Source organism: Giraffa tippelskirchi, chromosome 4 (assembly GCF_054371585.1).
Source record: "Giraffa tippelskirchi isolate mGirTip1 chromosome 4, T2T-mGirTip1v1.2.pri, whole genome shotgun sequence".
Lineage (NCBI taxonomy): Eukaryota > Metazoa > Chordata > Mammalia > Artiodactyla > Giraffidae > Giraffa > Giraffa tippelskirchi.
The window spans coordinates 165442789-165470428 of NC_137278.1; the positions used below are offsets into that span (position 1 = coordinate 165442789).

General features: G+C 45.9%; 1 protein-coding gene across 5 annotated transcripts in view; it reads left to right on the top strand.

Annotated features, from left to right (window-relative positions):
- Window positions 1-27640, top strand: part of CHST11 (carbohydrate sulfotransferase 11) — a 340772-nt gene that overhangs the window by 148273 nt on the left and 164859 nt on the right. The window contains exon 2 of one of the 5 annotated variants that reach the window (XM_081595642.1): window positions 10422-10513. The exons of the other annotated variants lie outside the window; for them this stretch is intronic. The gene's annotated coding sequence lies outside the window, so the exon portion shown is untranslated. The remainder of the gene's footprint in view (window positions 1-10421; window positions 10514-27640) is intronic. 5 annotated transcript variants of the gene reach the window in all.

Genomic DNA, 27640 nt, shown 5'->3' on the forward strand with positions numbered 1-27640 from the left:
GATATCGTATCAGCCCCTAGTACTTAAAACTGCAAGTTTGTACCTTTTGACTACCTTCCTCTAATCTCCCTCCAAGACATTTCTTTCATTTCTTTAGAATGAAACTAAGATGTTTGCTCCCCCCAGTTCTTTAAATGAGGTTAAAGTTACCCCATACTAAAAGGAATGTCCTGAGTTAATAGAGATGCTTTTTAAAAAAACAAAACAAACCACCCGCCTCCACCCCTAAAATATGGGTTTCTTGGCATTTGGCAGGGTTCAGCTTGAAGTAACAGAGTCCTTTTTTTCCTTCAAAATGATTGTCAGAGTGATGTAATATGTTAAGGGCAAATAAACTTATTGAGCCAACCGACTGACTTAAAATGCCTGTGACCTGTTTGGTTTTTCAGTTGAGACTATTAAGGAGGCAGAGCAGGAGAACGCGTGTCAGGGCTGTCCCTTTGGTCCCCGTGTTCTTTGGTAACAGACACCACACACGAAGACATTGGCCCTGAAACAGTCTGTGGTTTCCCTAGCGAGTCTCAAGATTGAGCTTCTTAACTCTTCTCCCCTCAAAGCCAGCGAAATCCAGCAGGAACACAATTTCCGACAATATTTTTCCAAGCGGCAGTTAGTCACTTGCTGCTCACGGCTCCTCTTCAGCAATTTCCACTTCGCTGAACTTTTTGCTGAGCGTAGAGTGACTTTTAAATTTGTTTTGACCCCATTAGAAACACATGTCTGAGGGTTGCCGGGTGGATGGATTTCAGCTGATCATGTGGAGGACAGGAGAGAAACTGTTATCATTTTTGTGTCTCCTTTCAGGAAGGAAGGAAGCTCGGAGGGAGGAGGTAATCCTGTATTGGCTCTGGGTGGTTTATGCCGAGCTCATCTCCGATCTGCCAGATTAAAGAACAGAATGAATGTGTCGATTGATTTCCTGGGAGCTTTCATTTTGATTATTTGTGTACTAGTTTATTAAGCGGCAGCACAGAAGGGCTAAGATTTTTTTAAAATTTTTATTATATCAGGAGCTCAATTATTCTTTGTTCGCAGAAGCCAAGTTTGTGATGAAGCTGTACCTCCCCATCTTCATTAGGCAATTTAAGATGTGAATTATACATTTTTTAGAAAGTAGCTAATTAGGATACAACCTGACACATTTGCATTTCCGTGAAACATCTTTCTGCAGCAAAGATTCTGGCGAGAAGACTACACCATACTGAGTTGTAAAATCTCTCCTGGTGGGAGCTATTTCTTCTTGTAAGGAAACTGGTAAATGTGGAAAGATAGCACGTTATGCCTTCTGAGCCCCTTTTCAGAGGCTTCACCACCCTTTGGAGTCTGTGGGGTGTTACAGTCCAGGTGCTCTGTCCTTGACATCCCTGTGGAGATGCCCTTATCCTTCTGGGCTTCTGGGTGGCGGCGGGGGGTGGGGGGGGTTGTGATGACAGAGGAGTCCAGAGACGGCAGAGTCTGACACTGTCTCCTGTTGAGCGTCAGCTTTTCTTTGGGTGTGTCTGTCCTTGGTGCTCCACAGGGCACCATGCACCAGGTCTGAACTGCACACTGTCTTAGCACCATGGGGTCTCCATGTCTGGGTATTCTGATCTGCCCATCTGGGCGAGGTTTGTGTGTCCTTAAACCTCAGGGCCAGATTTCACACTGCCTCTGACCGTGCTGCATTCCAGAAGCTGTGTGGAATGTTGCTTACCTCGAGGAACATAAACCTTACATTGTAGGGCAAAGGCATTTGAAAATATCTTCTCCTCTCCTATTGCCAAGGTGGCTCAATGTGCACTAAAATTAAATCCATATGTGTGCACTGAGCAGATGGGGAGCTTTGGCGGGGGTTGGAAAGTACACTGCCTTATGTGACTGTGATGACACTCACCCGGAGGGAACCTCAGAGTTATAAACCAGGGCAGTATTGCATAAACAGGATCATGTCCTCATTTATGGTGCTCTAGAAAATTTCATGTATTCCTATGAAAAAGATCCTAGCTCTGGACTCACTGTTAACAATCAGATTCATCCTTGAATTCCACATACAGTTAGATGGTGAAGGACAATTCTTTTTATTTTATTACATTAACTTTCCTTTACAACATCTAATAGTTCAGCTATTTTCAGGGGCAGGTCAGCAATATTTAGAGGGGTTGTGCATTAGAAATGGGCGAGACTGTAATTTGATAAAGCATATCAATTCAATTATTTATGTGTGTGTGTGTGTGTGCGTATGTGTGTATACACACACATGGGTTTCCCTGGTGGCTCAGACAGGAAAGAATCTGCCTACAATGCAGGAGATCTGGGTTTGATCCCCAGGTGGGGAAGATACCCTGGAGAAGGAAATGGTTACCCACTCCAGTATTCTTGCTTGGAGAATCCCATAGACAGAGGAGCCTGGTGGACTACAGCCCTAGGGTTGCATAGAGTCAGACATGACTCAGCAACTAACACTTTCACTTCACTTTACAGACACACACACAGTAAAGCTGTCCAGTAAAGCTGGACAGTCTTCTGGTCTAGTAAGGACCAGATGGACTGAGAAGGCATCTTAGGGACATAGGTTCCAAAGGCTGAGAAATGATTCCTTGGGGCTCATGAGAAATGATACTGGGTATTTTCTCACATCCTTTTGAGCCAGGGTAAGACCATTTACTCTAAGTCTGGTGTTGGTGTCCATAAACCCAAGCTGTAAGTCTAACGAGGCCAGCCTCCTTCATATAGAACGGTCTGTGAGTTTGTGGCCTTCGTTGCTTGGTGAGGGCTCATAGTCAGACGTGTGGTCTGAGGACCCTCAGCACCAGCATCACTCTTGTCAGATGTTAGGACCTCCAGCCTTGCCTGCCCGTGTATGTCCTTATAAAAACTGCCTGCACCTTTGCTTCACTGTCCTTCCCTGTTATCCACAATATCCCGTGACACTGTGTATCACCTTCTTTCTTGGATGGCAAGGAGTCCAGATTTTGGATTGTGCCAACAGCTCTGCTCTTGGTTTTGCTGCTCAAAGGTTGTGTGTGTCTCTGCCTCATTTTCCTCATCTATGAAGTAGAGAGAACAGCAATACCCTCATAGGGATTTTTCAAGCATGAAGAAGAGAATATTTGTAAAATACTCTTCCAGGAGCCAGGCAATAGTACACAGTGGTTATTAGTGCAGCAATGGTGATACTGATGTCATATTTCTCCTACTGATAGGACCTGCCTTTGAAAAAGGGTTCCCGCCTGCTTCATCTTTGTTTTCTTCCAGGCCCCTTCTCTGTGTCTGGAGCTTTTTTGATGGGTGATGGGGTTGTTGTTAAGCACTAGCACTAGAATCCTTGGTCTTAGGAAAACTTGATTTGAGTCAGAGATAGCAGTCCTGATAACTTTAGCTCTATGGGGAGCATTCTAGAAGCCTGTTACTGGACAGCTGATTTGCTAGCAGGTTCAGACAAGTCCACAACTGCTGTTTGGGGTGTACCACATTGCACACAGGTATGTGGAACGAGAAGGCGTAGTTGCTGAGAAAAGATCAGCTCACAGTTTCCATCATCATGTCACTTTGGCATGAGATGGAAAATGAAGAGCCTGAAAAAATTTTCAGTTGTCTTAAATTGCCCATCAGCTTGGGCAGATGTCATCTTGGATGGGGGGTGGTTGCAAGACACAGAAGCTCGAAAACAACAAATCCTAGGGCAGTGGGCTGGGGTTGACCATGGACACAGCCAGTTAGGTGGGACATGTAATCACAGGCCTCCTGAACGGCCAGCATTGAATTAGCACTGCTCTTGCAATAGTCATAAGGGCTTTCTGTCATATTAGGGGGTAATGAGGTCACGTATTAACTAGGTTGGCCCTAAGGTCTGATGACCCAGGTTAAAATCTTAACCCTGTTTTCTAGCAGCCAGATCACTTTCTATATCCTGTGTGTGCTAAGTTGCTTTAGTCATGTCTGACTGTTTGCAACCCTATGGACTGTAGCCCACCAGGCTCCTCTGTCCATGGAATGCTATAGGCAAGAATACTGGAGTGGGTTACCATTTCCTTCTCCAGGGGATCTTCTTGACTCGGGGATTGAACCCTCATCTCCTGTGTTGCAGGCGAATTCTTTAAAATCCATCCTTTTTCTTTCCACCATTAGATCATAATTTCTTTTATGGAAAGAACCATGGCTTATTTGTATAAACATTATACATCATTTGGTCAAATTACTTGACATTTGGGATCAGCTACCGGATTTCCAATCCATACCCCGGCTCAGCATTATAGTGTCCATCAGTGGGAAACATTACTGTCTGTATTTTGGGATGTGCTGAGTTTTGAGTAGTTGAGGCCTACAAAGTTCACAGTATTAACAATGGAAGTTCACACCCACAGACTCTTCTTGTGTGCTGGACACAGTGTTAGCCTTTAACATTTGTTAACTTTTTTTAACACTGTAAGGTAGCTACTGTCATTATCATTTTACAGATGAAGAAACTGAGGCACGGAGAATTGTAGTGCTCAGAGAAATATTGCCCAAGGTTGTACAGCTTGTAAACTGCAGAGCCTGGGCAGTGGGATTTGGGAAGCAAAAAAGGTTATCTGTGTGTTTGCTCACTCTTTTTCCCTGCTACCCAAACTAGCCGATAACTCCAGTATTCTTTTCCTTCTGTGAGAGCACAGAGTCCAGGCTTTGGAGCAGGACAGCCCTGCATTTATTCCGAGCTTCAGCATCTACCTGCATGTCACCTTGGGCAGTGTGAGACCTTGGACAAGTTACTTCCCTTCTCTCTGTATCCATAAGATGCAGATAATAATAATATAGGTACCTTCCTGAGAGGCTTTGATAAGATAATCCAAGTAAAGCACCAAACCTAGCATATATTACAAATACAGTGGCCATGTTTTCTGAATTAAAAGTAGGGAGACAGAGATGAAAAACGGTCAGTTTAGGGATAATAAAATGGACTATCTATTTATTTATTTAGGATTAGGACTTCCCTGGTGGCTCAGACGCTAAAGCGTCTGCCTGTGATGCAGGAGATCTGAGTTCGATCCCTGGGTTGGGAAGATCCCCTGGAGAAGGAAATGGCAACCTACTGTAGTACTCTTACCTGGAAAATCCCATGGACAGAGGGGCCTGGTAGGCTATAGTCCATGGGGTCGCAAATAGTCAGATGTGACTGAGCGACTTCACTTTTACTTTCAGTCCTTTCAGTCGCTCAGTTGTGTCCGACTCTTTGCAACCCCATGGACTGCAGCACGCCAGGCTTCCCTGTCCGTCATCAACTCCCACAGCTTACTCAAACTCATGTTCATTGAGTAGGTGATGCCATCCAACCATCTCATCCTCTGTTGTCCCCTTTTCCTCCCGCCTTCAATCTTTTCCATCATGAGGGTCTTTTCAAATGAGTCAGCTCTTCGCATCAGGTGGCCAAAGTATTGGAGTTTCAGCTTCAGCATCAGTCCTTCCAATGAATATTCAGGACTGATTTCCTTTAGGATAGACTGGTTGGATCTCCTTGCAGTCCAAGGGACTCTCAAGAGTCTTCTCCAACACCACAGTTCAAAAGCATCAATTCTTCTCCGCTCAGTTTTCTTTATAGTCCAACTCTCACATCCATACATCAGTTCAGTTCAGTTGCTCAGTCATGTCCGACTCTTTGCGACCCCATGAATTGCAGCACGCCAGGCCTCTCTGTCCATCACCAACTCCTGGAGTCTACCCAAACCCATGTCCATTGAGTCGGTGATGCCATCCAACCATCTCATCCTCTGTCGTCCCCTTCTCCTCCTGCCCCCAATCCTTCCCAGCATTAGGGTCTTTTGCAATCAGTCAACTCTTTGCATGAGGTGGCCAAAGTATTGGAGTTTCAGCTTCAACATCAGTCCTTCAAATGAACACCCAGAATTGATATCTTAAAACCATAGCCTTGACTAGATGGACCTTTGTTGGCAAAGTAATGTCTCTGCTTTTTAATATGCTGTCTAGCTTTTCTTTCAAGGAGCAAGCTTCTTTTAATTTCATGGCTGCAGTCACCATCTGCAGTGATTTTGGAGCCCAAGAAAATAAAGTCTGTCACTGTTTCCATTGTTTCCCTATCTATTTGCCATGAAGTGATAGGTCTGTATGCCATGATTTTAGTTTTCTGAATGTTGAGTTTTAAACAAACTTTTTCATTCTCCTCTTTCACTTTCATCAAGAGGCTCTTTATTTCTTCGCTTTCTGCCATAAGGGTGATGTCATCTGCATATCTGAGGTTATTGATATTTCTCCTGGCAATCTTGATTCCAGCTTGTGCTTCATCCAGTTATTTAGGATAACATCTCTTTATTTTCTTTATTTTGGCTGTGCCATTTGGCATGTGAGATCTTAGTTCCCTGACCAGGGATTGTACTGGTGCCCCCTGCATTGGGAGTATGGAATCCTAACCACTGGATCTCCAGGGAAGTCCCAGATGAGCTATTTTAACTAGGGATCATCTCCTAAAAGTAGGACAGCTGCCCAGAAGAATTATAAGATGCTCACAAAGAAGGTGGAGGAGCTCAATGGTGGAACAGACTGAGAGGCCGGGGCCAGTCAGGACCCATGTTGTTTGGGAGGGGCGTATCTCAGGACATTCTCATATACCCTCAAATCATCAGCCATAATAGCATAATATCTAATAAAACATAAACTGAAAATTTTCACTTATCTTTTCAGACTGTTAGTAGTTATCTTAATGTAGGAGTAAAGGTTAAATATTAATAAGGAAAGCTTGCTACTAAAGCCACCTCTGTCTTAAAATTGTTACTGCAATTTAAAATCCATGAGAGGAATATAGGTAGCATGTCAGATTTAGGGGAAGTCACCATCTTTAAGACCCTGATGCTGGGAAAGATTGAGGGCATGAAGAGAAGGGCATGACAGAGGATGAGATGATTGGATGGCATTGTTGGCTAAATGGACATGAGTTTGAGCAAGCTCCGGGAGATAGAGAAGGACAGGGGAGCCTAGTGGACTACAGTCCATGGGGTTGCAAAGAGTAGGACACGACCAAGTGGCTGAATAACAATAACCATATTTAAGAACCATCAGTTCCTAGACTTTTAAATTTCAACTTTGCCTCTATCAGTAGTTCTGGCAAACAGCTTTTTGGGGAGAGCTGTACTTTTGCAAAGAAAGAATGAAAGGGAAAGAAAGTGTGTAAGAGATGAGAAGCCCCATGCCACTGGGCCATAAGAGCAGATCTCTGATGACCCAAGGCCAGGCTGCTGGCCTTTTCCACTGTCACCTGGATGCTCTTGACTCAGATTCATGCCTCAGCAAAGTTGGAAACAATTGACCACACATCAGCATGTCAGGTTGGGGAAAGTTGCAGATGGGTAAAACCACACTGTTTGGTCTGGGAATGCCAAGGCTCCGTCCTATCTGATTACAAAGCTAATGAGGACGAGAGGCAGGGCTGCAGATGGCCTCTATGAGCCAGGAAGAATTTTGATGCCCTAAAATGGCACATATTTTTATCCTGGAAACATGGTCTTATCTAATCTTGAGCGTGTTGGATTGAAGCAGTGGAAAGGCAATTGAACTTTGCTTCTAAGATTTTGCTTCCTGAATTAAGGTTGAAGTCGGGTCAGAAAAATACTGCTTCATCTGCCGTGTTTTGAGAGCAAAAGCAAAGAGCCAGTGGCAGAGCTTCTGAACAATTTTTAAAAGATGACCCAGCATCCCTGAAGTATCCAACAGACCAGCTTGTAAGATCAAGGATCAAAGTGAGATTTCTGTTCCCCAGAATGTTTTCAAAGTAAGAAAAGTCTCTGGGATCACACTCAGCAGCCCTGTTTGGTTTGGTTTTGTTTTAAACACACACACACCGAGTTAAAAACGTTTTCATCTGCCCTGGTCATGCTGTCCTCTTTTGATGATTAATTGGCAGTCTTGGCTTTGCCCTATAGATGCCAGAGCCCTTGAAGGGGACCTCCATGGAGTGGTGTCAGCCTACAGAGTGACTTATCACAAGGTTGAAAAGTTAACATCTTAAATGACAATATGCCTTAACATCCCTTTTAGGGGTTTCTTCTCAGTGTCCACAAGACCCTTTCCATTCAAAGTGGCTCTTTGTCAGCTTGCATGTGAACTCTGTGCAGTCACTTCTTTTCACTGAAGCAAAAATAATAGTAATGTTCTCTTTTTCTTAAACCTCCTTGCCTGATGTTTATGAAGCGATTCTCTTCAACATTTCTTTTTTTTTTTTTTTGGCTGAACTGGGTCTTTGTTGTAGCATGTGGGCTTCTCTCTAGTTGCCCCGCAGCATGTGGGGGCATGACTAGTTCCCCAACCAGGGATTGAACCCATGCTGCCTACACTGGAAGGCAAATTCTTAACCACTGGATCACTAGGGAAGTCCCTGTTTAACGTTTTTAAAATTGCCACGGTGGTCCAGTGGATGTTTTTGAAATAGAATTTTGGCCATTGCCTCTTCCTTTCCAATCCCTCTGTTGAGGGTGGGACGTTTACTCAGAATGCATGTGCTCGACATTTTAGAGACAACCTTACCCTTTGCTCCTTTTCCTGGGGTAACTGGGAAAACAGCTGAGAAAAGGGCAGTGAAATTTCTTTCAGGACAGCTAATCTGAAGGGAATGACGTATCTTAGGAGTAAGGACCGTTAGACAACCTGTTGTTAGACCACAAGTAATCATTGGATAATAATACCATTGCATTTTCATTTCTAACAATTCTCATGTCTGTTATTCGAGATCTTGTATGTGAGGGATCAAGTTGGGATTAATAAGTAATTTCACTTTTCCTTAACTGGGAAAAGTGGAGAATGCATTTTAAAATGTAGTATAGAACATTATGGAGCATATGCTAGCGTTTGTCTTAGAAATAACACACAGGCAGCCATAAAAAGGAAATGAAGAAGGATCAGTTGTAGAGATATGGATGGATCTAGAGTCTGTCATACAGAATGAAGTAAGTCAGAAAGAGAAAAACAAATATTGTGTATTAATGTATATATGTGGAATCTAGAAAAATCATACAGATGAACCTATTTGCAGGGCAGGAATAGAGGTGCAGACACAGAATGGACATGTGGATACATGGGGGAAAGGGGAGGATGGGACAAATTAGAGAGTAACATTGACATATGTATACTGCTGCTGCCGCTGCTAAGTCACTTCAGTCGTGTCCGACTCTGTGTGACCCCATAGACAGCAGCCCACCAGCCTCCCCCATCCCTGGGATTCTCCAGGCAAGAACACTGGAGTGGGTTGCCATTTCCTTCTCCAATGCATGAAAGTGAAAAGTGAAAGTGAAGTCAAGTTGCTCAGTCATGTCCAACTCTTAGCGACCCCATGGGCGGAAAATCCTCCGCCGATGGGATTTTCCAGGCAAGAGCACCGGAGTGGGGTGCCATACCAAGTGTAAAACAGATAGCCGGTGGGAACCTGCTATGTACCATAGGGAGCTCAGCTTGTTGCTCTCTGATGACTTAGATGGGTGGGGTGGAGGGGATGGGAGAGGGGTCTAAGAGATAGGGGATATATGTGCATATAGCTTATTCACTTTGTTGTGCAGCAGAAACTAACACAACATTGTAATTATATCCCAATTAAAAAAAATAATCCGCATGTGGTTGTGAAGAAAAATAGTATGGCAGAGCCTGAAACCTTTGATGTAGAACTATCAATGGAATTCACTTCTGGGTGTATGCTCAAAAGAATTGAAAGCAGAGACTCGAACAGATATTTGTACACCAACACTTATAACAGCATTATATATAACAGCCAAATCTTGAGAACAACTCAACTGTCCATTGACAAATGAATGGATAAGCAAAATGTGGTGTATCTTTGTGTAATGGAATAGCATTTACCCCTTAAGAGGAAGGAAATTCTGGCACATGCTAAGCATGGATGAATCTTGAAGGCATTATGATAAATGAAATGTCGGTTACAAAAGGATAGATACTGTTTAATTCCCCTGATATGAAGTACTTGGAGTAGTCAGATTCGTACAGACAGTACATAGAGTGTTGGTTGCCAGGGGCTGGTGGAGGGGAAGAGGAGGAAATGGGGAGTTAGTGTCTAATAGACTTCCCAAGTTTCAGCTTGGGAAGGTGAGAAAATTCTGCAGATGGATCATGGTGAAGGTTGCACAACAATGTGGATGTGCTTAGATGCCCTGGACTGTGTTCTTAAAACAAAGCTTGCTCAGTATGAACCACCTCAGGAGGAGAAACGTGCTGAATAGGATTCTGAAAAGACACTGAAAAAAATGGTTTTGTATGACTCGAATAGTTTGTACAGTATATAATCTTTTCCGAACAGATGCTATAGCACTCTTTTAAATATGTTAAATTCACCTATCACACGTTAACTGTTATAAACACATATACTTAGAATCACCAATAAAAACTCAGTATAACTTTAAAAAAAAAATGATTAAAATGGTAAATTTTATATTAAGTCTTCTTTACCAGAATAGGAGGAAATGGCAACCCTCTCCAGTATTCTTGCCTGGAAAGTCCCATGGACAGAGGAGCCTGGCAGACTACAGTCCGTGGGGTGGCAAAAGAGGTATGACTTAGCGACTAAACACAACAACTTCATCAGAATATTAAAACGAAAACAAAAACCCACACATACTAGCACATGGACCCACCCGCCGATGTAAGCACAGATCTTTTGGAGGAAGATGCACAGAAAACTGGTACCAGTAATTATATAAAATTATATACAGCAGTCCAGGGCCCGGAAGCACAGTGTTCCAGCACACGGGGTGTGTTCTCTGAATACTTTTGAACAGCCTAGGGTGGGCGGAAGGGAGGAGGGAGGACGTACTTCCATCCTCGGTAGCCTTTCACGCCTTTTGGGATTTTCAGGTACCGTGTGGCTTTGTTACTTATACAAAAAATAAATTCACTCCTCAGATCCAATGGCAGTGAAAATGGTCTGGGGCAATGTAAGCTCCCCTGAAAACGTTTTGGGGTTGCGGAAGGGTCGTTGCCTTATAGAACAGTTGACCAGGGCCCCCAGCCTCTGAGGTAGCCCCTCAGAGACAAAGGTGGGGGCGGCAGTGTTTCCAGGCTTTACATGAGCCAGACAGGTGTTCTTGTCGATACATCATACTTCATGTATTTTCCTTTGTTCCTGGATGGGGGCAGGGGCATGCTGCTCTCTTCTCCCCTTCAAGGGCTTTACAATTTTTCTGTAGCAGAATGTGGTTTTCGCCCCCACCCCCACCCCCCGCCTCCTCCCTACCTTGGAATTGGTCTAGTCTTGCAGGAGTCCCAAAGTGTAAATTGAGGGAAATTTAATGCATCTGGTTGAATCCTGCATGATGCCCTTTCTGTCTGTGGCCTCATGAAACACACAGTGACCGTCACTGAAGTCACCTGATAACTTTCCTCGCTCCCCCGACCCCCTAGTGACCATCATATTCCACTCACCTGGGCCGATAATTGATCATCTTCTTGCTTAACTGTGGGAGCCAGTTGAGAGGTGTGATAAGAACCTATTCATGTCCGTGTGTAGGATTTCTAAAGAGAACCCTCCTGACGCTGAAGAAGGTCCTGGCCAGCTAGCCTCTCTGGGCTAGTTTCTCAGACGGTAGTGAGCAGAGTTAAAGATATTGGAGGGAAGTGTAAACTGTTGGGGATGTGCCCTGTGTCAGCATAGAGAAATGGACAGTTTGGGGTGGGGGAGAGAAAATTTGTTCTGCTGTTGTAGAAATCAGGAGTCTGAGCTGAAGTGATGGACTGTGGTGGTCAGAGCCCTTCCCTGGAGATAACAAATGAGGTGCTTCCTTTTGGTTTCTCAAAATAATAATACAGGCCTTTGCAACCCTATCTGAATCATCACAGTAAGTTCATACGGGGTAGATGCTGGCCTTTTCACAGCAGCCAGGCCATATAGAAGTGCGCCATCATTTTGCCTTGTGGCTGGAGGCGGGGGAAGTGCCGTTTTTTAGATCCGGACGAAGAGTCCTTGTTTTGAGAAGTGGGAGTGGGTGGCAGTGGTACATAGTCCTTCTTGTGTGGATGGTCTCTGGGGAAATTGGGACTCCCTGGCGCAGGACACAAATCCTGGCTGAGCATCCTTGCTGTTACCCTGCAGAGTGAAAGGGGAAAAGGACCGAGGTGAGTTTTGTTACAGACTGGACGAAGAACTCATCTTATTGCCACCTTAACTTCTCTGCCATGTTGTGCATGAGAGGTTTACCGACTGTGAGCCACTGGCCCCTTGAGGGAAGGGGGCCGTCTTCCAAATCTGCAGAGCTCTGGTGTTGTGACCTTTGAAACAGATCCATCATCTCAGCATTCCTTTGCGGAGCTGGTCCAGGTTTCCCTTGCTGAATGAATGTGGACTGTGTTCTGATGAAGGCTGGAGGAAGAAAAACCACCTTGAGTCAGGGTTTGGAGAATAGCAGTCCTTGTCTCTCTGCTGGGCACACGCTTGGTTGATTGATTGAAAATCTAGAAACCTGTGCTTAAATATAGAACAAATAGATATTAATATACTCTTTTTGGGGGAGAAGAGGGAAACTACTATTTATTGAAGGGAAACTCTGTGTTCTATGTAGAATTTTTTCCATAGTTCTCCCAAGAATCTAGGGAGGCAGATAATAATGAGTAACCTTAATTACGAACAAAACTATATGTCAGATCTCTTGTGAATAGTTTGTGCGTAAAATTTACAGATTTACTCCTTTCAAGAGTGTTCTGAGGGTAGATGCAAGAACTCAAGATGGTGAAACCCAGAAAGGTTAAGTAACTAGTTCAGGATTATATTTGGTAAGTGACAGAGCCAGGATTCGAACCCAGATATTCTGGTTCCAGAGCCCAAGCCTGCACTTACCCATTTTCTTCATTATAAGAAGCCACATGTGATTTGCCCAAGGTCATGGGACTGTATGTGATCAGTTTTATTTTCTTATTAGTTGCGATTGATCAAGGGTAGTGAAAAGTTTAGCCTTCCTTCCCAAGGTCTTCTTGGCTAGAATAATGGAGATACTCTGAGCCACCCAGGGTGCCCATTTAGAAAGCTCGGGTTTTGCTTCAGTGCATATTGAAAAAAGCTATTGAAAGTTCACCATAGAAAAAGGTGGGTACGGCACGTGGAGACCTTTCGTTCCAGGATGGGGAACAGTTCCATCGTGTTAAGTCCTTGCAGCTGCTTCAGTCTAACCGCTTCTTTTCTCTCCTGAAAAAAAACCAAAACAAAGCAAAACAAAAAGTCCAGAGAGGAGTGGTGGTCGGATCAGCTATGTTCCCTTTGGGTAGTTGGCACTTGCTCCAGCATTGAGGCCAAACTTGCCATGACAAATACAGCCCCAGGTGGTACCTTTTCTACGAGCATCATCCTCTAAAGCGCTAGGTAATTGGTGCTTTGATTTCCAAACCAGATAGAGGCCTTTCTCTGCAGATCGGGATTTCCGAAGCTGGCATATATGTCATAAAGACACCAGAGCAACCAAGTAGAGAACTTACTTTTTCTACTGAAAACTTTGTTACTAATGAAGGACTGAAGTCTTCTGTCCACTGTAGCACAAATACTGATCTTTTTTTTTCTCCTGCTGCATCTAAGGAGGATAGTTTGTGGTGGGGATACCATTGGGGTTGGGATTTTCTGTGATGGGGAATAAATTGAAACAGTACAAACTGTAAAATCTTCCCAAGTGGTGGATACAGTGAAAAAAAATGCGGCCCCAGCAAAGAGGGTGTGCAGTTACAGGCAGATGGGCCAGGGAGATGGTCTGATTGCCAAGTGGATGGGAGCCTGAGTCTTCAGGTTTTCAAGTAGGTAATTAGCACAGGAAGGAGCCAAACACAGGCCTGCTGGCGCCTGGAACAGCTAGTTTTTCCGTTCAGGTTGGATAGTGTTAGAGCTGAGATGGGTGCATATCAGTTAACAAATGGAAGCACCTGATATTATGCCTATGATTGGAGATGGGGGTCATAGAAGAATGAGCAAACAGGATTTCCATTCCTGAGCAACAGAAAAATATTGGACTGAAAGAGAAATGCAGGCAGCAGTGGAGAACCATCCAAAGCAGATCATTAAGCAGTAGATCGTGTGCTTTTGCTCCCAACTGCTGGCTTCTCTAGTTAGTGGTATATGTGAATGCATACCAGGAGTCAGAATGTTTGGGTTTATATTCTGGCTGCTCAGTCTGTGTGGCTTTGAGCAAGTTAATTCATCTTTAGGGGCTTCAGTTTGCCTATCTATAAAGTGAGATTAGTCTAGTAGCTACCTCATGAAGTTGTTTTAAGGATTAAATGATTATGTTCCTGGATAAAAAGAAAAAAGCCATTTGTCTCTGTTTCTTGCTTTTGAACACAGGCTTGATACCTGAAACTGCAGCAGCTCTCTTGTACACATGAGACAATGAACATGAGGGGGAAAGCTGATAATGTTGGGATCATTAATGACCCTGCTGGTCAGCCAGACCAGTGTGTACCCGCAGACTCTAGACTCCCTCCATTTAAGAATGAACCATTGCCGGTTGAGATTTCTGCTATGTGTAGCCAAATGTATCTTAATTCATACAAATTTATTGTATAATTTTAAATTCATTGAAAGCAGGGCAATGATGTAATTACCTTTGCATTCTCAAGGAGAACCTGACATAATGCCCTGCATACAGCAGGTACCCACTGGTTTATGAGCAAGTACATTGTTGGAAAGAGGAGGAAAAGGAGGCTGGTTCAAGTGGTATGCTGGTAAATGTTTAACTGTTAGCTCTCTGGGGGAAAAAGGTCCTGATTTGTAGCATGTGTCAATTTCCACATTGTAAATATTCCCAACGTGGCCAATTTCAAGCTACATTGTAGCTTGAACTCAGTGATGGGCAGAGACACACATGATCAGCTCTTGTGATCTGGTACAAACCAGCCCCAGCTCACTACTGGAGGGACGGAGGGAAAAAGGAGAGAGAAAGGGAAGGAAAGGTTTTCTTAAAGTTAATAATAGTAATAATGATGAAAATAATAACCCCTAAAGTTGATCGAGGATTTACGGTATCAGGTTCTGCTCTGAGTGCCTCCCAGGGGTCTTCTCTCTCCTCCTTGTCCTGAATGGGGTCACATGGTTTTTTCCAGCCACAGGAGAGGCAGACAAGAGAGAACATAGGGGAGTGGGCATGCTGTAAATGACCATTTTTGTGTCATTCCCTAGAGCCAGGCCCCGTGCCTCTCTGAACACAGGTAGCTATCTGTCAGTGATAAGGGATAGCTCTTGGATGGCCAGCCAGGAGTATCCAAAAGGGCAAGACTTTCCAAGCAGAACGAGTTATTCTCAAACTTCAGAGCTGCCTTTTCAGCAAAGTGAACTAGTCCCTTTATCATCAAATTATAAAGTTCTACCCTGCCTTCTTCCATCTCTGGATACCACTCCAGACATCATAAACTGACCTTGTCCTTCACAGTAGAACAGTTGGTTTTCTCGACCAAACAGATCTCAACCCGAGTGATAAATGAGGTGGGAAGAAAGGAGATATGTGCAGATCGTCAAAACACAACTGTAATAAAACATATCCAGAAGAAAAAACAAGTGCTTCTACGGCACTCAGTTTGGACTGTGAAGTCCTGCATGGGTTTGGGGTGGGGACCAGCTGTGGCTGGAGTGAAGTGGAGAGAATGAGGTGATGGGGTGCCTGTGGGCAGATTCCTTCCATAGGGGATCAGCTTCCTCCTTTACATATTCTCACAGCGGATTGCTCCCATCAGAGTCCAGAGTCATCACGGTCCTCTGACAGGTAGAAAATATAAAGGAAAATGCCAACATTGGAGTTACTCTTGCAGGGGGGGTGGGGGGTGGCAGAGAAAGGCAGGAACTAAGGCATATTCCTGTATCATCTTTAGGATTTTTGCAGATTTTATATCCAGGTGTCAGTTCCTTTAAAAAACAAAAGATTACAAGTGATTTATTGGTTCTAACTCATTAGAAGCCCCAAGAGGATAAGCAAAGTCAGGGAGGGAAGAGACAGGAGGAGGTGAATGAGTCTGCTCAAGAGGACTACTCATGAGCCTGGGCTCTGCTGTGTATCCACTGAACATGAGAATGCTGAAGGGCTGGAAGACCAGGCCGTGCTTTGCAATGAAGACTCATTTTAACTGGAAGAAATGTCTAGAAGAACGGAGGTTCATAGAGGCTGTGATTTCTCAGCAGATTGCAAAGTTGATTGGGAGTCAGAGTCGATCCCTACTTTACCTCTTTGTTCCAGGCCGACATTGGTGGAGCTATCAGCCTTTTGGGTCTTTTCAGGGTAGAACCTATAACCACAGTCAAGGAACAGTATTGAGTCTTTGTTATTTATGGTGTTTTTCCTGGGTTGGCTGGCATCCTCTCAGTAGGTCCATCCTGTTGTTATAAAGGCAGAATTCCTTTAAGTTAGGGATCAGCATCTGGGGAATCTGTCATCAGCCAACTATTTTGACCTTTCTTTAAGAAGAATGGAAAATACCTTGTCCTTTCACTCTGCTGTGAGCATTGCCTAATTCTTCTAAAGCAGGATCTGGCACACTTCTTAAAGGGTCAGGTAGTAAACATCTTCTTAGGCTTTGTAAGCCATTTGTTGTCTGACACAGCTTCTCAGCTGTGCAGTTATAGAGTGAAATCATCCATGGCTGATAAGTCAATGAATGGGAATGGCTGTCATCCAATAAAACCACATATTTACCAAAGCAGGCAGCAGGAAGGGTTTGGTCTGTGGGCCATTGTTTGCTGATCCTTGTTCTATCGGAGTCTTGGATGGAATGGCCTCTCTCTTGCCAGTGTGGATGATAGTACATTGCAAACATCAGTGCGTTGCTATGGTCGAAGACTCTTCCCCACTTGAGTTCAGAGTGGGGAACAAAAATGGGATAGCAGACCCCTTCTTGTCCTGGTGCTGGTGATGTGGCTAGTCACAGGGTGGGGCTGGCAGAGAGCTCAGGCTTCTTAAATAATGTCACTGCCCTCATCTGGGTGATGAGCCACTGCAAATCCCACGAGATGGTGTTAGTGTGTTTCGTGTTGGCTGGCCGGCCACCATTTAACTTTCTGCCTAGGACTTTTCTAAGGCCTTCTCTTACTTCCTTCATCCTTCTAATAGTCAGGATAAAGAGGAAAATAAGGTGAGTGCTGCCAATTCCCATTTGACACACATGGTAGCTTATACCTCAGCAATTTTCAGGCTCTTATCTTATTTCAAAGGCGACCTACTCTACCATCTTGAAGTGAGGATTGGGATTCACTAGCTTTCCCTTCCAGATGGAGGATGACTCTATGAAGTGAGGAAAGCAGTTTCCAGTTTTACAAACGTGATTTCCCTGATAGGCTTTCATCAGGAAAAACTAACACACAATTGCATGCTACACAAATCTATTTTCACTTAAGACCCAGAGGAGGTGTGCTGGGATTAGGCTGACACCTCATAGACCCGCACATTTGGTATTAAAATGTTCAGATGCTGACAGCACAATTCCATAGGGTGGGGTGCAAGGAGGTTGGCTGGTCTTATATGTTGTATCTACTTGCTTTTGTACACCTACACTGGTTATAGATTGTTAGGAATAGTTCAGCTTCTTCACTTGTCGAAAGCCTGGCTCATGTTGCTGGAACCATCCAATTTCAATCACTTTGAGGTCTTGCAAGAAGAAATGACATAACCTCACCCCCTCTTTTCTGGCTTGCACTGTGCCATCTTAACTTAGATGGGCACCCTCTCTGCGAAAAGGCTGGGTTTACATATTTTACTCATTATAGCTGTCAAATTCCTCGAGGTGATTTAATGGTGGGGAGGCTTAACAAGTGTGAAGAGTATTTTTAACCCTGCTGTGTGGGTTTGATAGCCATTTGCAGACTAGTAATGGAATCTATAGCTTCATGTGAGGCTGTGGGGAAGAAAGGGGGAGGTGGAGGAGGACTAAGGCTGTTGAAGACTTGGGTGTGGACAGCAGTTGGGTGTTTTGATTCTCAAGTGGGCTGGTGGTCTCCTTACATGCTCTGCTGATAGTTGTCAGTTGGTGGCTTGCTTTATAGCGTATGAAACTGACACTCTCGCTGCTGTCCGGGGTAGGGAGGCTGTCTGGGTGCTGTGAGGGGTACAGGGGGAGCTGGAAACTTGATCAGCTGGACATTCATTCAGCAGTCATTTTTGAATGTCTTGCAGATACAGCACCCAGACAGCCTCCCCATGCTAGACACCAGGGAGGGACCATGTCTGTTGAGGAAGTGCCTGTCTTGGTGGACGTGGCTCGCCAGTGGTGGGTGGAGTGACTGGGGATGAGAATGGACTGTGAGCAAGGATGCGTGGACTCTGGTGTTGGCACCATTGCTTCCGGCAATGACTGAGGGTGTGTCCCCTGCTGTAGCCTTCCATTCCGTCTGCAGCATGAGACGGGATGAGACATTTCCATGTGGGTGTCAGGGAAGCTGGACTCCACAGAGTCATCTCAGGGGCTGAGAAGGGTAGAGGAGGGGGAGGTGAGCAGTTCCTCCTTATCACAGCAGCTTGGCTTTAATCTGTGTTTGACACTGGCTCTTCTGGCCAAGGTTTTCTTTGAAGAGAGACTTCCATGACTTACAGTCCAGTTGGAACCAGCTGCCATTGGAGGACCCTCCTCTACTGGCCCCACAGAGTTCTCTCTTGGAGTTCGCAGGGGCTTGAGCCGAGACCCGACCAGTAGACCCTGAGCCAGTTAATTACACTGGCGTTGTTTTCTCATCCAGAATTAGGAGAAAAAGGGACCTGAGACTGCACAGGTTGGATGAGGAGGTGGGTTACTGAGTTATTGGAAAACCAGTTTCTAAGCTTGTGATCAGAACTGTTTACTTCATTCATTGGCCCCTGTCAGTCATCAGTTCCTTTGTTCATTCAACACTGTGTTAGGCATATGTGTTCAGTGTCACCATGGGGCCTTCTCAGGTTCACCCCCAGTGTATTTTGTTAATGCCAACCACATGGCATAGGAGACTCCAGTCCCAGCCATGATGGGGAGGTGGGTAATAACCGAGGTTCTGCTCACCTTGTGGTTTGCTCCATGGGGGAGGCCAGGAGACCCTGTTCCTTTGATCTCACTATGTCAGGATCATCACCCCTCCCTTTTCTTTGGACCCCATGAAAGGAGTAAGTGTGGGAAGAATGGGCAGTGCAGATTAGTGGGGTAAGGTGGACTGGACCCCTAGGAGTGGGAAATACATTTTAATAATAGGGTTTTCACTGTTTAGACTCATGGGTTAAATTCCACGAGTAGAATAACCCAGGGAGAAGTTGCACTGGTTTTCTAACCTAAAGGCACACACACCTTTCCCCTTTCCTCTTTCCCCCTCACTTCCTGTCTTCCTTTGCATATTTTTAAACTTTTATAAAAGACTCTGCTTAGAGACTCAGGACTGAGAGCCACAGCGGGTGCTGGTTTAGGGACTTCCTGCTACTAACCAGCCATGGGACCTAAGACCAGCCTCCCAGCCACCCCGTGCTCAGGTGACAAGGTGGGGGTTGGGCCACAAGATTTTGAAGCCCCTCCTGGCCTTGCCTGGAAGGCAGGCTTCTGTCTGATTGCTGTGTCCGGAAATATTAAAATTCATTGTCTTCCCAGGAGACAACTCTCGCTCCATTAAACAGATTGTCCCGGAGGCAGACGGAGTTGGCAAGGGGCCTGTCCTTAAAAGCAACAGGTTGGGTGCTGGCAGGCTCACAAAGGAAGTCTCCCGGGAGGTCTAGCCTCCCTGCTGCTCTTGGGGGAGTGGAGAGGGCTCTGGACCCTCTCTCAGCCCATGGGGTGGGAGAGAAGCCCTGTCCTCTGGAAGAAGGGGTTACTGAGTCTGGGGATGAGGGAAGCGCTCCCAGAGGCAGACCCTGAAACACTTGCTAGGGGTGGAGAATGATCCTGGGATGAGCTCTGGACGGACAGGAATGAACTCCCAGAAACAGGAGTTGTAGTAATATCAGCCCATCGCTTTTCTGTTTCTTCTGTCTATGCAAGCTAGTTATGTATGTTATCAATAATACCAGGGATGACACGGTGCCCCATTTTACAGAAGGGAAATGGAGGCTCCGAGAGTTCAATGGACCTGGCCCAAGTGACTCAGCTGGGAAGTGATGGAGCCAAGATTGGAAGCCAGGTTTGGCCTCAAAGCCCCCATCTTTCCGTTGCCCCCAGTGAAGAGACTATAAGAGGAATGGAAGACGGGGCTCTGAGTGGTCCTGGAGTTCAGATGGCTTAGTTTCCAAGACCTGCTGTAACAAATTACTTACTACAAACGAGGTGGCTTAATGTGAATTTGCTGTATGACTCAGAGAACTCAAATTGGGGCTCTGTAACAACCTAGAGGGGTGGCATGGGGAGGGAGGTTTAAGAGGGAGGAGACATAGGTATACCTATGGCTGATTCACATTGATGTTTGGCAGAAACCAACACGATACTGTAAAGCAATTATCCTTCAATTAAAAATAAATAAATTAGCAGATTTCAAAAAAAAACCCAAACCAAAACAAAAAAACAAGGTGGCTTAACATAACTGCAGTTTATTCTCCCACAGTTCTGGAGGCTGAAAGTCTGAAATTCTGGAGGTTCTAAAGGAGAATCTTCTCCTGGCCTCTTTCCTGGCTTCTTTCTTCTGGGCGCTGCAGTTGTTGGTGTCCTCGGCTTGTAGACGCATCTCTTTGTCTCTGCCTCTGTCGTCACAAGAGCTCACCCTATGTGTTCTATCTTCCCATCATCTCCCTCTCTTCATGTCCCTGTGTCCAGATTTCCCTTTTCTTTTATGGACACCAGCCATCTGAGTAGGTGGGACCTGGGCTGTAATCTCCAAACTTCCTTCCGCCTCTAACATTCCTAGGTGTTTATGATTCTGAATCTGCACAGGCTGTGGCAATCAGAGGAGGCTTCCTGGGGGAGACGGTCTTGACGGGGCCCAGGGCTGAGCTGAGTGCTTTGATGCACCCGGAGAACCTTTTCCTGCAGCAGCAGGGCCTGTCCTCCTGTCTCAGGACGTGCAATTACTGTCCCTTATTAATATTTCAGTCTCCAACTTCAAAGGCGCCTCCCTCTGCTTCTCGCCTTTGTCAGCAGCCTCTGTAAATAAAGGGAAGAAGTGCTGCCGGCCCAGCTGGTGGGCCTGACGGAGGGGCTTCCCGGGCCCTTTGAAGCCTTTGCTTCTGTTTGTGACTGGAGACAAATGCGACTTCTGGAAATGGAGCCCCAAGTCCCTTCACCTGCAAAGTGGGGCTGTCATGCCTGTCCCCTCTCCTCCCCAGCTCCCCTCCCCAAGTGCGCACAGTTAGTTCTGTTGTGCTGTCATCCTTCTCTCCCTTCACACAGACACTTCCTCCCAAGTGCTCAGGGACCAGTAGTGTCTCTCATGGAGACTTTTCAGAAATGGTCGTAACTAGTTGTCAGAGGAGGGGGTGGGAGGCGGGCAGAATGCGTGAAGCGGGGGCCAAAGCTGCAGCCTTCTAGTTAGAAAACAAGTCATGGGAGTGTCACGTACAGCACGGTAACAATAGTTAACAACACTGTGGTGCGTAACTGACAGTTGCCAAGAGTCGACTTTCAAAGACCTCATCAAGGAAACAAATATCTGTACCTGTGTGTGGTGATGGATGTTGACTTATTGGGGTGATCATTTTGCGATACAGAAAAATAGCGAATCCTTAATGTTGTACACCTGAAACTAATGTTATATCTCAGTTTCAAATATAGGAACCTAATGCCAAGGGAGTGGTTGAAAAAGAAAAAAAAAAAAAATTAAAAAAAAAAAATATAGGAACCTGGGGCTTCCCTGGTGGTCTAGTGGTTAAGACTCTGTACTTCCAACGCAGGGGGCGCAGGTTCAATTTCTGGACTGGGAACTAAGATCCCGCATGCCATGTGGTATGGCATAAATAAATAAATAAACTATTTATGTGTCCATTTAAAAAAGTGGAGAAAATTTAAAAATAGTTTTAAGCTTCTGTGTAGGTGACTACATTTAAAGCAGAACTCTCGCCTACCCAGCATGAAGAAACAGTGTGGTTAGAGTCTCCACGTGGGGTCGGTGTGGAACCCTTCTCTCCTATAAGTGGACAAGGCTATGCATCTGAAGGCAGAGCTTATGTCATATAGGTTTGGGTCCCCCACAGGGAGTCAGGGGCTTGTGGTTCTTTAGTATCACGCAGTGGGGGTGGGGGTGGGGGTGCTCCGGGAACATGGTGGGCACACTTTCCTCTAGCACTGACTGTCCGAGACACCTCCCTCTAGGCACCTCCCTCTCTCAGCTGTGAGTACAGGGATAGGAACATTGCGTTGTTTGTTTTAAAATCTCTGTATCCTTAGAGCCTCATGCAGTACATAGTAAATGTTGGAGGAGAGTAAATGTTCAACAGATGAATGGATCCACTCATTTTGCGCTTACTTACTGAGCACCTGCCGTGTGCCAGGCTCCCCTCCTGGCTCTGGAGGTAGAGCAGTGAACCAAGTAGGGATAGTCTGCCCTCACAGAGCTTCCATTCCAGTGGGGGAGACAGACTGTCCATAAATGAACACATATCTGGTAAATAACATGATTTGGGGTAATGAATGCCATTTAAGCAGGGATCGGAAACAGAATGAGAAAGCTATCTGGGGAGGGATGGTTGAGGAAGGCCTCTCTGAAGAGGGGACTTTGGAGCAGATACTTACGGGATATGAATGGGTGAGACAGATGAAATATTAAGGAGGAGTGTTTGTGTCACAGGGAACACCAAGGATGAAGGCCCAGATGTGGGGATGAACTTAGAAGATTAGGGGAATGGTGGCTGGAATGGAGTGGAGAGGTAGGCAAGGGCTAGATCATGCAGGGTCTCACAGGTCAAGGTTGGCCTCATTTCCAGGAAGTGTGTTGGTGCAGAGGATGACCCTGGGGATTTCCTGGAAGTCTTCCATGTTGTCTACACGGAATAGAATCCATTGGTAGAAACGGCTTTGTGGGTTGGCCCCTTGGGTGCAGTATGTTTTCAGAACAGTTATTTGAGATCCTACTATGTGGAGACACTGAGGCGGCATCAGGGTCAAGGCCAATTCGGAGGAAGGAGTCTCTGCCCTCCAGAAACTCTCTGCAGCAAGACTCAGGCTCCCTCCAGCCTCCCCTCGTCCCTACAGCTCCAATGACTGGCACACCTCAAGGTGGATTGAGGCCTGGGTTTCCCCTGGTAGGCCTCCTGCGTGAGTCTGCATGGTTCAGCATCACAGGGCTCCCTTTTGCGGACTGGTCCATCTGGGTATTCCATCTAGCATCCAGATGCTGAAACTCGCATCCCAGCCCAACCACTCTGTGGCTCCCAGTTTGGTTCAGTGCCTAGAGCCATGTGTGAAACACATATATGCCGAAGGAATGACTAACCAGCATGTTGCCTTAGGCAAGTCACTGAATCTCTGGGTGTCTCAGTTTCTTACCTATAAAGCAGGGATGATGGAGGATTAAATGAGAGAGTGCTTCTGATAGTAGTCCGAGTGGCTGTGCTCAGTGTGTAGCAGGTACGCAGAGAACATAACTGCTGTTTTTATGACGTTGTTCTGGTCGCACCTGACTGCTCAAGGCTTTTAAAGCCTAGTTTCCTTTCCACATTCACTCCCCATCAAATCTCTTCCTTTTCCCCCCAGGTCTGTCCAAGATGGGAACCAATGATCATTTGGCAATGTATTATTTTCCCCCTAGTAAGACATTTGTCTTTTACTTTCAGGGGTCCCCGATGGTGCCACTTGAGGCTGTCTGTTTGCGCATGGTGGTGAGAGTCAGAACCAGTGCCTCTCAACTGCCAAGCTGGAATAGTCTCTGGAGACCACCTTGTGCAGCCCTCATTTTTTTAGGACGTCAGTAATTGCTTCCTGTATATTGGCCAGTGGCTCAGAATGCCCCCAGGCCACAAGACTTTCTGCCATGGGTATTCCAGGAGTCTGCAGGCAGCGGGCTCGGGGTGGGGAGCTGTTAGTGCATGAGGATGCCAGTGCCCAGGGGAGGAGCTCTGTGGTCCTGATGTCACCCCCCCACCTGGGGGTTAGAAGCCTGGCTAACGAGGGCATCCTGCGCTTGGTGATTTCTTGTTCTTCTCGGCGGTCCCTTGAGATTATGCTGGTCCCCAGTGGTATTCTCTCTTTAGCAGCTGTAGCGTCTCCCCTCGGCTGGGCAGGCTGGAGGGAAGTGGAAATGGAGACCGAGACGTTGGGGTGGAAACACCCAGACAGTGTGTGCTGAGTTTCTCTGAGCCAACATACAGGCTGTGTTTAAACTGTGTTCTTCCTTTGCGCATCCTCTTCTGCCTACACTTTCTAGGGCCTGTTGATGTTCCACGTCCTCCAGCCCTGCCCCCACTGCAGCCCAGAGGTGTGTCTAGGCGGTGTTCCTATAGAGAGGAAAGGTCAAGGCTTAGAAGCCAGTCACGGTGTGATCTTCCCATGGAGTTAATGTCATGACCCTGGGCCTTGGTGTCACCACGGTATGGGAATCTAGAATGTCAGGTCAGGTCATGAGGCTTCAGTCTTTGTGAATCAGTGGTCCCCAACCTTTCTGGGACAAATTCCATGGAAGACGGTTTTTCCATGGATGGGGATGGGAGTGTGGGTGGGGGGAATGATTTCAGGGTGATTCAAGCGCTTTACATTTGCCATGCACTTTATTTCCATTATTATGACATCAGCTCCACCTCAGGTCATCAGGCATTAGATCCCAGAGGTTGGGGACCCCTCTACTCCCTCTCTTCAGTTCTATCTCAAAATCCATAGAAATTCTCCTTTCTCTTTTTTCCTTAGTTGCATTGAGGGGAGGGGGACTAGGGATCTTTATATATAAAGTAAGAACTGCTCATAATGGAAAGATCACTTTGGACCCTTATGGAAGGGTCCTTATTGGACAAAAATAACTTTATTGTTATTGCGACTCAACCGCTGTGCAGAAATGCTGGCAAACCATTCCCTTGTACCACTAGGTCCTGGAGGAGGAGAGACTCGACTGTACCTTGGGGGCCTCTGCTCACAGGGAGCTGGTAGGAGTGGGTTTAAGAGGAATCTCCTAACGCAAACAGCATTTTTTTCTCTGTTTGCAGCTCAATGATAGCTTTGAACCCATGAATGTGGCTTTTATCATTCAATGCTCAGAGTGTTTGATCTAATCGGCCTTAGGAGATTCTTCTAGAATCTCCTCTGTTTAGGATTCAGATGATTATTCAGAATTCTAGGTCTATCTGGAGGATTCTTTGAGCTGATTCAGGTACCAGCAAACACACCTCTCTGCTCTCCTGAGTGTGACCAGGGCAGACATCACTAGTGGATTGCAGTACCTTTCTCCATGTAGAACCAGAGTGGAGCCCTGGGATCCTTGCCCCACAATGTCCAAGACTGAGAAACTGTATGCCTTTGTGTGTGTGTGTGTGTATGCTTAGTAGCTCCTTCATGTCTGACTCTTCATTCCATTCTGATTGCCTGTCCACCTGCTGGGCTCACTGCTCTGAAGTGTTAGTCACTCAGTGTGTCTTGACTCTCTGTGACCCCATGGACTGCAGCCTGCCAGGCTCCTCTGTCCATGGGATTCTCCAGGCAAGAATACTGGAGTGGATTGCCATGCCCTCCTATAGGGGATCTTCCTGACCCAGGGATCAAACCCGTGTCTCTTATGTCTCCTGAATTGGCAGGTGGGTTCTTTACCACTGACTCCACCCGGGAAGCCCCCCTTGTGTCTTTGCAGTTATAGAAATGGAGCCTGGGAGCCTTATGTGTCCAGCTCAAGGCAGATCTTGTTAGGTGGGCTAAAACACACATTCATACATACATAAAGTTTATACACATATGAAGTTTGTATAAGTAGCTTTCATAATGTATAAATACACTTGTGTGTATATATATGATAATATATATATATAAATTTCTCCCCCTATTCCTTTAAATCTGAGATTCTCCATCAGGACCAATCCACCAAAGGCAAAATTTGCTGATGTCTCTAAAGAATGAAATGTCACTCCTGATAAAATATCATAGCCACTTAAGCTAGCCACATTAGAGCTGCAAGTATCTTTTGGAAATTGAGCCTCGTGGGTCAGACGGACCACATCTTGTGGAACAGGCAAGATGCATCTGATATCGAGGATGGCTGACAAGTTGGGACGTCTTTAGATCGGCAGGGGAGTGCAGCTACAAAATATCTTCAAGCTGCAATCAGATCTGGCAGAAAATTCAGTACCTCCTTAGGAGGCAGAAGAAGGTTTGTTTTAAATGGGGGGTTTCTCTTTGCATAGACAGTGTCCCTGGGTGCGTGGGGCTGTTTCACTGCCCTTTTTTCCCTGCCTCCTCTTCCCTTTCCTCATGTCTCTTAGGATCCAGCTCCCTCCTCCGGGAAGCTTCCCCTCTGCTGAGAGCCTGCAACCCTTCTTGTTAAGTTCCTGTTGAAACACACTTGTGTCTTGTGTTGTTCTTTTCCCAGTGAGACATTCTCAAGCTCCAGTTGGGCACATGCTGTCTTGTGGATCTCCTGCCTCCCTCTTTGAGACACAGAGCGGGATTCCACACCTTGAGCTATGTGGAAGGTATAGAGGCGAAGCTGGTCCGTGCACCTGTGGCTTCCCAGGGCAGGTCACTGGTGGGGAAAGACCAGTGTGTCTGTTCCTTTCCACACCAGGATTCGGGGGCTTAGGCTGCACCCTGTCACCAGGGCTGCTGTATGGGGCTTCTTTGCCTTTCAGCCTCATGGATGCTCTGATGCTTGTTGCGTGGAGAAGCCAGGTTCTCTTCTCTTGTTGCAGTCTGTTGCTGCTCTGCTGTCTTGGCAGCTCTCGTTGCCATGCAACAGTCAAAGGTACCGCGCCAGTGGGCCCCTTCCACTGTTTGTGCATCAGCCCTGCTGTCTGTCTCCCTTAGCTCTTAGCCCTGCTGCAGGATGGGGACGGAAGGGACTGGAGCAGCAGGCTGGACCAGTTTTAATTGAATTCTGCCTGCTACACCTTCACTAAGGATCTGTATGTTAGCAACTTTGAACAGAAGCTAAGATGGAACAAGAGTGACTCATGACTGGTTTACCTAGTTGCTTCCTGGGTCTTTGAATGTCATCTTGAGATTTTACAGATGTGATCCTGTTTGTTGCTGATGTGACCTCCCCTGGAAATACAGTGACAATGGCAAACTGTCTTGCTTTGTTACTACTTACTGTGTGCTTGTGGGCTTGCCTGGTGGCTCAGTGGTAGAGAATCTGCCTGCAATGTGGGAGATGTGGATTTGATCAATGTGGGAGATGCAGGTTTGATCCCTGGGTTGGGAAGATTCCCCTGAAGGAGGAAATGGCAACCCACTCCAGCATTCCTGACTGGAAAATCCCATGTTCAGAGGAGCCTGGGGGACTACAGTCCATGAGGTTGCAAAGAGTCCTACATGACTTACACACACACACACACACACACACACACTATGTTTGTACTCACATAATTGTGAAGGCAGTGTTATTTCCATTTTGCAGAAACTAAATCTCAGAGAGGTTCAGTAAGTTGGCCAAGTAAAAGTAACACAACAAGTAAGACAGAACTGGGATTCAATGCTAGGCAATGTGGTTTTATAGTTTGTGTTCTTAGCCAGTATTAAATACTTCCTTTCTGCTTATAAAAGTTGAAACTTACCCTGCTGCTGCTGCTAAGTCGCTTCGGTTGTGTCTGTCTTTGCAACCTTATGGACCAGGGTCATGGGTTCGTGGAGATTTTCCAGGCAAGAATACTAGAGTGAGTTG